This window comes from Arabidopsis lyrata, assembly GCF_000004255.2.
Source record: "Arabidopsis lyrata subsp. lyrata unplaced genomic scaffold ARALYscaffold_3, whole genome shotgun sequence".
NCBI classification, from domain to species: domain Eukaryota; kingdom Viridiplantae; phylum Streptophyta; class Magnoliopsida; order Brassicales; family Brassicaceae; genus Arabidopsis; species Arabidopsis lyrata.
Window position 1 is genome coordinate 14,857,062 of NW_003302553.1, and position 14,285 is coordinate 14,871,346.

General features: G+C 31.6%; 2 long non-coding RNA genes and 1 pseudogene across 4 annotated transcripts; 1 reads left to right on the forward strand and 2 right to left on the reverse strand.

Annotated features, from left to right (window-relative positions):
- Nucleotides 1-1,114: 1,114 nt before the first annotated feature.
- Nucleotides 1,115-2,652, reverse strand: LOC9319815 (annotated as a pseudogene). The gene is made up of 3 exons (XR_002333326.1): nucleotides 2,257-2,652; nucleotides 1,876-2,147; nucleotides 1,115-1,667 (listed from the first exon to the last, which is right to left on the reverse strand). The product of XR_002333326.1 is annotated as an MATH domain and coiled-coil domain-containing protein At3g44790 (transcript).
- Nucleotides 2,653-2,739: 87 nt separating this feature from the next.
- LOC110230195 lies at nucleotides 2,740-4,963 on the reverse strand. 2 transcript variants are annotated; one of them, XR_002333327.1, is made up of 3 exons: nucleotides 4,499-4,963; nucleotides 4,223-4,422; nucleotides 2,740-2,999 (listed from the first exon to the last, which is right to left on the reverse strand). It is a non-coding gene; the product is annotated as an uncharacterized LOC110230195 (long non-coding RNA). The 2 variants fall into 2 exon arrangements; XR_002333328.1 differs by lacking the exon at nucleotides 2,740-2,999 and adding an exon at nucleotides 3,008-3,722.
- Nucleotides 4,964-12,446: 7,483 nt separating this feature from the next.
- On the forward strand, nucleotides 12,447-13,298 carry LOC110230198. Its single transcript, XR_002333331.1, has 3 exons — nucleotides 12,447-12,609; nucleotides 12,716-12,800; nucleotides 12,888-13,298. It is a non-coding gene; the product is annotated as an uncharacterized LOC110230198 (long non-coding RNA).
- The last annotated feature ends 987 nt before the right edge of the window (nucleotides 13,299-14,285 follow it).

Below are 14,285 nucleotides of genomic sequence, written 5' to 3' on the forward strand. Positions count from 1 at the left end.
GCAAAAACATTATCTTAATGTACTCAAAATTTTGTACTACATAGCCACATACACAGGGACGTAGACTAGCATATGAAAGTTTTCTTGTTTTTGTTTAACCAAGGATCCGATTTTTACCATCCAAATCTCTGCAAAATGAGTGTAGCCGTCGAATAGGCCACTAACCGAATTTTCTATTAATTGATCTAAAACATAAACATCATTTTGACTAGCCAAATGGAAATGATTTAGTAAATTCTTCACTCGACTCACACAAAAATTTATTTGTAGTTTCTATATACGAGTTATAAGAAAATGAGGAGATCCCAAACTTGCTCAATGTAGTGTAGAAAGGTTTTACGATCTGAAATCACTTTATCAATAGATTTCACCATTGCTACGATCGGCTATTTTACATATTGTAGATCAAAATAATCCACGTTAAAACGATCACAAGGCAAATTTAACACCCTCAATCAAACCGTTACAAATGTTTTGAATAGTTTTCAAATTATACAAATAACAATACTTACCTTTTTCAACCAAACTATGTCCTAAGATTAAATATCAAATAACTTGTGTGCTATGTGCGCTTTGCCGTTGACGGCTCAGTGTTCGCGGCCCATGGGTGAAAGGCTTCCTTTCGCTTGGTTATCAATGAATCAGTTTTCGCCGTTTGACAGCATGTATCTTCCTCGTTAAGGTGTCATCGATGAAATTCATCAAAATCTTCTATCGCTTCATTGATTTTGAGAGTGTCACTGCTTTTGTTGATGTCGATGGAACGATTGTTATTTGCTTCCATGTTTTTTTATTCTTTTTTTTGCCATGAGACCAAAACATAGGACTTATTTTTTTTGTAACTTCTAATCGTTTTCATTTTCTAATGAAATATTTACATTCTTAGCAAAAAAATAATATATATATCAAATAACTTTATACTAAAACTTTTCATCCCAACTGTTTGTAGTCTTTTTTAAAGCAAACCCATTTATCTATATCATGTCCATTATGTACCTCAGGCGCATATGCATGATCCAATTCTCGGACAAGAGATCGTAGATACTTTATAGGTTCTGCCTCTAATGTTCTTGCACAAGTATAATTTAAAATGCACGAGCAATGAAAGAATGAGTAGACCGTGAGAGCATTATGTATGACTTGGTTGCCAATCTTATGACTTATGAGTTGGATTAAGCTTAGATCTTATTATGTGTGCTTTTGAATAGTCGAGAGTACATTATGTATGACTTGGTTGCCAACACCTTTGTCTTCTCTTTTTCCAGCAGAGCTTCTGTGTCTGAGCATTTTTGCTTCAAGTCCTTGAGTTCTTCCTTCTCTTTCTCCAGCAAAGCTTCTATGTCAGAGCACTTCTTCTTAAAGACCTTCAGGTCTTTCTCTAATTCTTGCATCCGAGTCTTACCAATCTGCTCTTCCATCTTTTTTGCCTTTACTTCCTCCAGTTTACACTCCAACCAATCCACCTTAAAGCCCAAATTATTCAGATATGTTAGTGCTTGCTCTGCTTGGCCCAGGTCATCAATGGAAATATCTTGCAGTGACTGGCACAACGTCTTGATTAAGCTGAGGAGGACATTTATGCATGATGTCTTCATATGTTGGTTCTTTGCTCGGAATTTTAGTGCCATTTCTGGGTGTTTTTCGAATATACGTTTCACAGATTCCGCCTGCAGTGAAAAAAGGATAAATAACGTTTTTATTTCTTACATTTTCTCTGCATTAAGATGTGTTCAACTGATAAATCCAAAACATAAAAAACCATCTCTTGTCCCAAAATCAATAAAAAAAAAAAGGCGAATCGATTCATATCTAACGAAACACTATTGGATGGCAAATACATTCTAGAAAAAGTTTGAGTCTTTATGAACTTGTTACCTGTGAAGGAAGAACTTGAAACCCATTGACATCAACTGATGAAGTTACCACACCATCACCATTTAGCTTTATCCTATTCAGAGGTTGGTTTACCTCTAGAGATTCCTCAGAAACATCTAATTTGCCAATAACTTGAAGAACATCAACCTCCACAACAATCTTGACTTCATTGTTCACAAGAAATCCACCTTCTTTGGCATTAAGTTCGGAAAGGAGAAGCATTTTTTGATACCCACAGATAGAACACTATTCATCTAACCAACCTTCTTTTTCTGTAGACCACGAAAAGATAGAACTGATCTAACTCAAAACAAAGACAAAACACACAAACATAATTCACAAACGACGAACTTTCCTGTCCAAACGCCTTATAGAACTCACCTCGTCGTTGGGAAAGTTGATCGGAGACTTGATTTACAATAGTTAGGCGAAATCTTGTGTGTCTTCTCCATCCACAATGCAAACTTTTATAATCAGCAACCACCAGATACAGAGACAAATAACCAGCCTTGACATATCCGTGGGAGAGGCTCCAAGAAACAAATTCATCAGACTCAATGAACTCAGATTCCAAAGATGAGATATTCTTAACCACCCAAGTGAATTTCTCATTCCCCATTGAATTAGGGCAGTGGCACTGTTGTATCATTTCGGCATCATTTAACGTAAGTTTTGTAGTTGGTTTGCAAATAATTAAAACTGGATAAAATTCCGCGCTAGGCGGTGATTTTTTTTATAAAATAATTTTGTTTCAATATAAGTTTAAATTAAAATTTTGTTTTTGATCGAAAAAAATTTAAAAGTCTCTTAAAATTTCATATCTTGCATTTGTTCATATTTTAGTATATTTTGTTTTACTATGTATTTTTGTATATATACATTAATAAACATATGTTATATATTATTTTTACAAAATAAATTGTTGATATAAACTCACACATTATAGTTCAAATCTACTATACATTTTTGCAACACTTTTAAGAAAAACTAATAGTGTCAAATTTTGTTTAATTTTGACCCGGAAATTTAATGTTTTCGACCCGAATTTATGTCAATCGGATCCTTCCAATTTTGAGATTTTACCCGATTTTGTTTCAATCGCATATTGCCTTAATTGATACTCCCTACATTCAAGGCAACCAACATATATTTTCTCATAATTGAAAGATATGGAGAATATATATAGTTATAACAAATTGAATATCTACTTATTGATTTTAATCCGTAAATAAGTCTCAGATCCACATAATATGAGACTTTCCTAAAAAAATCCTAACAAATTAAAATGATTGGAAATCTTTAATAAGATCTTGCCTAATTTCTACAAATACAGAAAACGACATTTAATTAGTTTATAAAGATTTGACAATATTTTTACGTATATATGGTTCTAACAAACCAATATTTGACAATCAAATTGTTTCCTATTATAATACTAGAGATTTTGATGCAAGTCAGTTTGTTTCCTAAGTAAAATGAACAATATTAATTCAAAATTCAATCTCACCCAATTAATTAGAAATGTTACATAACTAAACGATTTTATTCTTATTTTTCGTAGCATTTATGTGGCATATTCTATAGATTCTCGATTCAAAGATTTGTAAAGATATTTTACACTTGCTCACCAAAATTTTTTTTAATCTCTAACCTAAAAACTATATCAATCTTCTCAAAACACTATAAATACACACTCTTTTCCAAGATCTAAACTCACCGAACACAAAACCAGTACATCTCACACCAACATTGTACCTTTTATCACGATGAAAAAATCCTTTCACATATCAATGGATGGTTCATTTGCCATTCTATTTTCTCTACGGTCTCCTTACTTCTCACTAAACCTAAGAAAGGAAACAAAGACTTTCTTGAGTAAGTCACTCAATTCTCTATTTTAACTTCATCATTATTGTTAGATTTTGCATATACATTTGTTCTTATATTTTTTGCATCATCTATGTTAAACTATCAACCATTTCTTTTTTTAAAAAGTTATATGCCCATAAGGTATTGAACACAAGATTTTGGTTAGTCCTTATGAATTATAAGCCTTTCAATTTGTTGCAGGATGAAAAACGTGAAAGAATTGAATTGGTAAAAGAACGAATGATGAACCTGACAGGCTCACACTACAAAAGGAAAACATGCTACAACATTTAATCTATTTGAAACTATCTTAAAGAGGCAATAACATGGTAATCAAGAAAATCATGTTCATGTCTTTGGATAGGCTCATGTTCATACCTTTTTGTTATCTTTGAATTTTTTTTAATCGATATAACAGAATTTTCTAATTGGATTTTGCATGGATTCTATAAATATTCAGTGATTTCAAGAAAATTACCAAGAGGAATGAGTTGAAATCTGGGTGCCAAATCCATCAATCTGCGTCTGTGATAAATCCACTTTCATATCAAATGCACTAGAGCAACCAATTTTATCGCAGACGAATAAAAACGGTGGAGCAACAACGACCGTCCGATTGACAAAAATGGTGGCTCGGAATGAATCTGGAATTGGCTCGAACCTAACCGATCCACTAATCTGAAGAGAAACAATTGATCGATGTCTGAAACTCGCGAAACTTGAAAGAAAAGAAGAAGATTTGGAAATAGCTTACCATTGGTATGTGGAAGCAGGGACCGAGGAACTGAATATTTATCACTTATCAATCATCGTCGTCCCTTTGATGTGTTGTCTATCTTTAAAGAAAGAGAGACTTACCGAGACATCGTTTTTTTCTACTTAAAATCTCACACTTTTTGGGCATTAACGGACCCTTTGGTCGTCAATATCAATGATACATTGTTTTGGTCTTATATTAACGGGCCATTCATATGGGCAAATGGCTCCAAAACTGGATATTTGGTCTTTTTGTGAGTCGTAAATGAAATGTCACAATAGTTTTAAAGATTTTCGTAAAACTTCATGTGTTTATGTCCATTTTATGACTATATGATTTGACACTCATAAAAAGATTATCCTACCACACGTTTGTTTTTTCTTATTTTCTAACCTATATATTTTATTATTTTGAAGTATACTTTACTTCCATGTTCTAACTTTAGTTTGGTATCCTATACTATTATTTGGGGAGTACAATTTATTAGAAACTCTTTACTAACCTTCTCTTTTGTAAAAAAATTACTTGAGAATGCCATTACAAAAAGCTCATTTTAGAACAAATTCAATAAGGTTATTATAGACAATTAGCACTCTATCCATTTCACTAATCATGGGTCAACGGGTTTAGAAACGGGTTTAAGAAGATTCCCACAACAATAAGATCTTCCACGTTTTTTTCATAAACAACAACACCAAACAATTAATTCATAATTACTTACATTTCTTATGAAACATCTTATCACATAAAATCTTAAATATATTACATAAAGAAGAGACAGAAACCAAAAAAAAAACGTTTCATGTTCTGGTTGGTTCATGGAAGATGATTCGTGCCTCTTCATATCGAGGGAGAATTCGAATATTTGTATATTTTTGCATTGTATGTTATTGTATGTTTTTACATTTTTACATGTTTTCTGTGTTATCTATGTTATCCTATGTCTCTAATTCTTATAGTGAAGATTCAAATATTTGTATATTTTTGGTTAATTTATATGTTAAAGATTGACTATTTCATCAATGTTTCTAAAATCAAAACAAACTAATCCAGTATATGAGGATGAAGATCTAAATCTTACCAATACGGTTTCGATAGTGATAAGATTAAAAACCATTTATATGTTTAATGTTAAGAATAATCCGCTTTGAAACTAATAAAAATTGTCACTTATATTTTGTAAACTAATATCTTTAGATTAGTTTCAATCACTATATTCCACCTAATAGAGAATATACCTATATGGATTAAATTTCACAACTAATTTTAATTAGCTCAAAAGGATTTGATAATATTTTTCGGAGCTATTGTATCTAACAAAGCCGCCCTTCAATGCTTATAAATTGGATTAACGACGAGACTACTTTAGTACATTCTCAGAAAATCACCTATTTACACGAAACAGAACCCTTCAAAATGGCCATGGTCAGTCCCTACACTCCTATCAAAGACTTGAAACCTTACAAGACTTCCTGGCGTATTCAAGCTAAGATTCTGCATACGTGGAATCATTATACTCAGGGTGCTGGGATGTCTTTTGAAATGGTCTTGGTTGATGCTTATGTAAGTAGGATTTTGTTTGTCAACAATGAATAAGTGTTTTAGCAAACTGTTTTAAGTATTTATGTTATTAGATTGGTTTACCAGTTATTTCTTATAAATGCAGGGTAACAAGATTCAAGCAGGAATTAAGAAAGAACAACTCCAGAAGTTGCAAAGTGGAATCAAGAAAGGAGAGTGGACAATATTTGACGAGTTTTCAGTGAAGAAGGCAACATGAATGTATCGACCAACAAATCATAACTACAGAATTGTATTTGAGTACTCTACTGTCATCTCCCCCTCTGAGACGATTTCGGAATCGATTTGGCTAGATTTAGTTCCTTTTAATTCAGTACTAAGTGGTACCTTAGATCAAAACAAGTTGGTTGGTCAGTTTTTTCTGCAGCTTACTTTTTTTTGTGAATTTTTGTACTATGTATATTGTACTAAATAATGTGTTTTACCTTTGCTATAGATATCATTGGCCAACTGGTGAATGTTGGGGAAATGCAAATCGTGGATGTCAAAGGCAAGCCTAACAAGAAGATTGATTTCCAACTAAGAGACACTGAGTAAGTGTTTTATATAATATCTATAATAAGTCATTATTTCGGAGTTTATCTTGATCATATTTATTTTTTATTTTGCATTTCTATCTTTAGCGATAACCGTCTACCATGTTCACTGTGGGGAAGATTTGCTGATCAAATTAGCAAAGTCTCAAAAGATTCTATTGGAGGACAGGTCATTTGTTTGTTCCGGTGGGCTAAGTTGTGCCATTACAAAGGTATTGCATGACATATTTGACGGATAACTCCATATATTACGTAAAAAATATTGTTACTGATTGAAATCCATTATGTTTTTCAGAAATCAGAAGTATTTCAAACTCTTTTGATGCTTCTGATGTTTTGATCAACCCTGTCTTGACAGAGGTGGATGATTTTAAGCAAATGTGAGTGTTGTGTTTTCATTTAACTGTCTCTTTATATATCTAAATATAAATTACGAAAACTAACTAATTTTGCGTTTCTCAGGCTTCCTTCTGATGGACTTGCATTGACAATAATGGAACCTAAACCTAGATTCCAGCCTCTCAAGGTGCGTGAAGAGAGATCCAAACAATTCGCAAGGAAGACTATTGCTGAGCTAAAGGCCTCTCTCGAGGTATCTCTATCACAGATTTAATATTTGTTGTCTTTTATTATTTTCATCTTAGTTAACTTATTTAGCTGAATCCTTAATCTTTTCTAAGGTTGAAAAGATCAAGCTCATCTGTACCATTTTGTCAATTGACTTGGACTGGTCGTGGTATTATTTTGCCCACATCAAATGTAACAGAAAAGTTCTCAAAAGCAAAAAACTTCTTAGCTCTGGTGCCAAGAAGATAATTTGGATGTGTGACAAATGTAATACAAACGTATCCTCTGTTGAAGCAAGGTAATTGTTGCTATCCTATTTTGTATCTGCCTTTACTTTTATCATATTCTACCATAATTTTTTTGTTTATATTGAATATAATTCTTAATTGCATAGGTACTGGCTGCATCTAGACGTTATGGATAACACAGGGGAGAGCAAACTTATGTTGTTTGATAGTTTTGTTGAACAAATCATAGGTATTCCAGCTTGTGATCTCGTGGATCCTACAACTGAAGAGGTATTTTCTAATTGTATTCATTACATTTCGTTTTATTTACTTCTTGGTAAATATATGATACCCTTCCTGTATACTATTAAACACAGCTTGATGATCCCCTGCCACTCAATGATGTTGTGAAAAACATTATTGGTAAAACATACCAGTTTGCTCTTTGTGTTGAGCAAGATAATATCTCAAGAGGAAATGATGAATACAAAGTTTCTGAGGTTTTAACAAGTCAGAACCTTAATCACGCTGCCCTTGAACCTGAAGTTGATTATCCTGTTGATCTTTCATCCATGAGTTCCAGTGACCAGGTAATATTTTTCCTAAATTCAGTGTGATTTATATGATGTGATAATCTTTGTTGTTCCTTACTCGCCTAATTAAAAATTCATAATGTTTTTAGGTTTTGATTCTGACTAATAGTTCTCATAAGGATGACACTACCAATACTTCACTGTCTACACCATCATCAAAGAGAAAAGAAGATACTTCGGATGGATCTGATCAAAACTCCACAAGCAAGAAACAATGCACTGGAATACAATCTGATGTCAAAGACGATGGTGTCATTGATTTAGACACTCCGGAGAAAAATGATCAGTCTACTGATGTTAAAGTCCATGGTGTCATTGCTGTAGACAATTCGAAGGAACATGATCAGCCTAAGTTCATACACAAACTTGATGAGGCAGGTCAAGAAGCCATCACCAAAGTAAGTGAAGCAGAACAGAAGCAAGTTCTTTTGAAGAACATTAAGCTTGAGAAGCTCGAAGGCCAGAAGGGAGCAAAGTGAGTTAAGGGAAGACTCAACAATCTAAAATAAAGTTGATCTCATGGATTAGTTTTTTTTTTTTTTTTCTATTAGGTATCTTTCTTACATTTCTATCTTATTTTTTATGTTCTGTTTTTCAAACAACATCTTATCAGACATTTTTTCCTTAGTTTCAATTTCTATCTAAGAGTTTTATTTCAGAAGGTTTATCATTGTGGTGTTACTTATTTGATTATTTGTTATATCCCCCTAACAATAACGATTCCAGAACCACTATTTAAGCCAAAGCGTGTAATAGAACTCTTAATTATGGCCTAATTTCATATGTTCATATCAAATTGGATCGTGGAGAAGAGACCAAGCCATATTCATATGCTTTCTCCGGTATATCTAACAAAAGATAAATCTGATTTATTCTACTTTAGAAACTATCCATAATCCTAAAACCATTATAACTCAAATTAAAGTATAGCATGATTACTTTAACGAGACTTACTTATTTTAATGGCTTTGTCCAGACCGATCTTTATCCAATTTTTTTTAACTGCTTTAGCATAATCCTGTAAATAAATCAACAAATAGTTAATTAATTTACAATATCAGTTGAATTAGTTGTATGTAAGTTTAGATTCTTCATAAATTTGTTAATATAATTTTGTAATCTTAATAATAATAAAATATCTAAATCATATCCAAAATCTAAAACAACTTCTACACCAGCTTGCTGATAATTTATCTTGAATCCGGATAATTTATATTGAGTATCTTGAAGAACTAAATTTATGGAAACTGTGATTATATGCAATCATTCTTAATCATTATCTACCTCATATTTAAATAATAATAAATGAGATATATCAAACAAACACATCGAAACGATTCATATTTCCATATCTAATTCTAACTATATTCTTTGGATCTATTCAGTTATATTCGTCTATATATACCTATATTTTCTTCTCATATCATCACAGAAACCATCGACTCCTCTGCTTTCAATGCAAATAAACAAATGTGTATATCCCATGGAGTTGATTCACAGTGTATCTGATTTGTATGTAAAGTCGACGACATGGAGGATTTATGTTAAGATTATGTGTATGTGGGAACAGGATTTGGGTTTTGCTGGATCTGAAACAATCATGATGTTGGCTGATGAAAAGGTATCAAGCTTTTGCTTCACTTTCTATTTACTTCTATCTTGCAATAAAACTATTTTTATGTTTGTCATACAAGTACTTTAAATAGTTTGGTTCTGTAGGGTGGAAGAATCGATGCAAGGATTCCATCTGGGACATACCTTTGGAATTTTCGACCAGTACTGAAAGAAGGATTCTGGTTTCATCTGTCTGATTTCCAGGTTATCCAACCAGAGAACACAATCAGATATTCACCATCTCTATTTGAAATCAGGTTTATCTCGGAAACAGGAATGTGGCCTGTGAAACAGAGATCATGTAGTAACTTCTTTGAGTTTGTTTTCCCTATTGAAGTCCAGTATGCTATGGAATCGAATAAAGAAATTGTGATTGGTAAAGATTTCTAGAATTTTTTTTATGTGGAATCCATATATTTTAGATTACTGATTATAGTTGGTTTTTATTGTTCATTTTTTGAGTTTAGATGCTATTGGTGTGATTGCTGCTGTCAATACTATTCGAAGATTTCCTTATGTGTGTCCTCGGGGAGGGTCAGACAATGAGTCAAGATTTGTGGTTTTTAAGATAAAGGACAATATGTAAGTTTTTCTCTTAATATATTTTATGCTATATGTAAGATCAAAGATGTTTTATGATATATTTTCAAAGCATATAAACAAGTGTGTCTCCCATTCGAACAGTGCCTTTTGTCTGTGGTATAGGACAAACCGATTATGAAGCAAGACATGTGATGTTCAAGATTAAGGACAATGAGTAAGTTTTGCTTTTTTGTTTATTATGTTTAGTGTTACATGATAATTTTATGAAGCTAGATTGTATTAACCTGAATAATCTCTATGTTATTTATATTTTTAGTGGCGAAAAGATGATATGTGTTGCAGTTGGAGAGTCTTGTGAGCTGTTTGTTAACAAATTGTCTACACGTTTAAGTTCTCTTAGATACAACAATGATCCTATCGTGGCTGTTATGCGATTCTGGAGGATCTCCGAAATAAAAGGTGCTTAACTATATTGAATTACATTATTTCTATTAATTTGATCAAAAACTATATATGCATATTTATTTAATCTAAAACTCTCTTTGTTTATTCCTCTATAGGGTCACCTTGCTTAATGAGTGTAGTTGGCTGTTCAAGGGTTTTTATTGATGAACAATTTCCAGATTTCGATATCTAGAGATACATGTAATTTCATACTTTATGGTTTTCTTATATTTTAATTAGCATGAGATTAAGATAACTAATATTTCCTCTTTGCTTTTTATAATTTAGTCGATCATTTGCAATCGCCAAGGAAAATGATGATCAGATGGAGGAAGTGGATTCTAACTAAGACAAAGCTAGGAGGATAAAATTGAATCATCTGTTTTATCAGTTTGTACTTTGATATATTCCTGTTATCTCTTTTTGTTTTTTGTTATTTGACTATCTTTAAATTTTAAGATTTCCAGAGACTTTACTATATGTTTAAATGTACTTTGCCAAAAGTTATTTGCATTGTTAAGAACTTAAATCATTCGTGAATATGATGGACCTTTAATGTCAGTACGTTACAATTTATATAAGTTACTGAATAGTTTTTTTTTTGTTAACCAAATAATCTTTCTCATTTCAGCATGCATATAAGATCATATGAACTTTAAAGGTCCGTGATATTAACTATAGTCAAAAGTTCAAATTTCAAAAAAAGCTGCATTTTATCATCAAATTAAAGTTTCTTTCTGAGATGTCATAGAAACACAGTCACTTTGAAAACCAAAAAAGCTGTTAACTTGTACCAATACATCAATCATATGCAATGGTCAAGTTTTGCAAATTGGTTGTCAAATATAAAGTTTTTGTGTTCTCTAATTTAGTAATATATAAAAATGATTTTTTTGGCTTTTCTAAATTGTTTCTATTGGTCATCCTATAGGTTTGGCCTTTTCAAGATGTGTATAAATACATATATTGATTTCTACATGTATCACACTCAAGTTCTCCCAAGAGTTTCCACAAACAAAAAATCATCAGCTTTCATCCTTTTCAGATGATTACTCTAATCTTTTCCAAATGAATACTTTTTTAACTGATTTAACTCTCGAGAAGAAGGAATGGTTTGTAGTTGTTAAGATCTTGAGCATTTGGAATCATCCTCCCAAGTATCCCAATGATCACACTACCATGATTTTGGTGGATGACAAGGTATATGTTATTTTCTCCTTTTTATATCATTTTTTCTATAGATTTATTATAGATGATGAGGGAGACAAATCTTTTTAACCTTTTATATTTCAGGGTACCAGAATTGATGCTGTGGTTCCTCCAGATTCATACAAAAGGGAATTTCCTAGAAACCTCAAAGAAGGAAAGTGGTACTTTCTTTGGGATTTTGATGTGATCCCACCTTCATTGCGTGAAAGGAACTCTAATCATCCTTACCAACTTAGCTTTAATAAGAAGACAACTATGGCTTACTACAAAAAGAAATTCACTTCCGAATTCCTGCAGTGTCTTGATTTTCCAAAGATCAATAATCCATCAGAAGAAGATAAGCAATTCGTTGTTGGTAATATTCTGGATTAGAGTTCCAAATTTTTTATATTATTTTTTATTTACTCTTATAGCCTAATTTTTGACTTATTCCCATATTTAGATGTAGTTGGAGTGGTTAGGAGTGTCTCTCCTATTGGAAGACTACTTGAAGGAGAAAGTGATTTGGATTCAAGATATGTTACTTTCACATTAAAGGACCTTGCGTAAGTTTTATTGGAAAATCAATATAGTCTACGTCTATATGAGTTGTATTAGTTATCAGATTTTCAACAGTGTCATTATATTTTTATTATGTATCATTACATGTAGTGGCCATTCCATTAATTGTGTTGCAAAATGAAGTTTCTGTGAAGAATTTGTTAGGAAGTATTCTAGAAGAATAAGTGATGTGAATTATCACAATCAACCAATCATGGTTGTTCTGCGTTTTTGGAGGATATCAGAGTTTGGAGGTGATGTTCTCCAAACTAATTTTAAGATTCGTAATCCATATTTGACTGTTTATATAGCCAACAAATTTCAGTCCATGCTAATTATGGTATTTTTGTGTGTTTTTAGGTAAACCTTGCTTGATTACGAAAGGAGGTTGTCCAAGAATGTTCATCGATGAAAATTTCAGTGACATTAACAGAGACTGCTACATGTATTTCCACAGTATATATGAAATTTAAATTGGTTTATTTATACATAAGTTTTTATATTCTTATGTTAGTTATATTTATTTTTGCAGCTACTTTTTCACCACTGGAAATAAAGAGACAGCATCCTCAGATAATGATAATGTTTCTGATGAAGACGGTGATTCTAACTAAGATTTGCAGCTGTGTGGATGGGATCAAGAAAATTCCTCCTATGTTATATTCTATCTTGGACTTCCTTTAATGCTTTGTTTTGCTAATTTTTTTTAAGCAATGTGCTATTCCCGTATTTGTAAAATAAAACTCTTATGTTCAGTTGTTTTTTATTTTGCTTATCTGTGTTTTATTTTTAGTTTGCTTAATTCGTAAGCTTTCTGTGTAAAAGAAAGCATTGAATATCTTTTTTTTTCATTGTGCTATGATCTAGCACAAGCTATGGAATATCTTTTTTTTTTTAATGTTAATAATGTTTTTAAATTTCAGAGAACATAAAGAATTTTTTATATTGAGCAAAATTTACTATAAACTGATCCTTCTGAATGACACTAACCTCAATAATAGGTTGATGATCCGAGATCCTTGCTCCCTATTGTTTGATATTCTTATCATAATATATCTTGTCAATCATGAAAATATATAATTTAGTTATTAACTACTTCTAAAGAATGTTAACTTACTCAACTATTTTAAAAGTTAGTGAGAATATCTACAAATAGTACAGAGAATTAAAAATATTATGTACATGGTACTTTATGATATAAAAACTATCTACAATGGCATATACATCACATGAAAACTTAAATCCTAATCCAACAAAGCCTATTTTATAATTGTAAATGCATAAGCTTTAATTTCCAGTCAAATTATCTGATTGTCAACATACTTGTATGAATCCTATAGGAAATACACAGCCAATAAATTTCCTGTTGACTCATGCAATTATTTTCGTTAATCCCCCCATCAGTCTTACCAGATTTAATTGTTTTACATGACAACCAAACATGAAATCCTAAAATACCAATAACTAATATATGTTCTGATATTTATTTCCATTGTTTGGTATTTGTGTTGGATATAAAATAGGCCACTTGCTTTGTTTTCCAATTCACGAGTTTTGTCTATTAGCATATATCACTCTTACAACATTTAAAGGTATCTAAACAAGCAAACACAAACAATAGGCACGAAAACCATTAAAAGCTGTTATATCTGGTCAAGATTCAAGTTTCTTAGAGGTAAAACAGAGACATGAATCTTGAAAAACAAAAAAGCTATTATATCAGTCAATATATCAATCATATGATATGGTCATGTTTTACAACTGGTTTTTACATAGTGATATATTATTTGTTACACTTTACTTTTATTAAAACATCATTCTGTTTACTTTTATTTAGTAAATTGGACACAATGCTATAGGTTTTCACTCCATTCATAACCTGTATATAAATACATCTATACTTCACTATAATATCACACTCAAGTCGCTC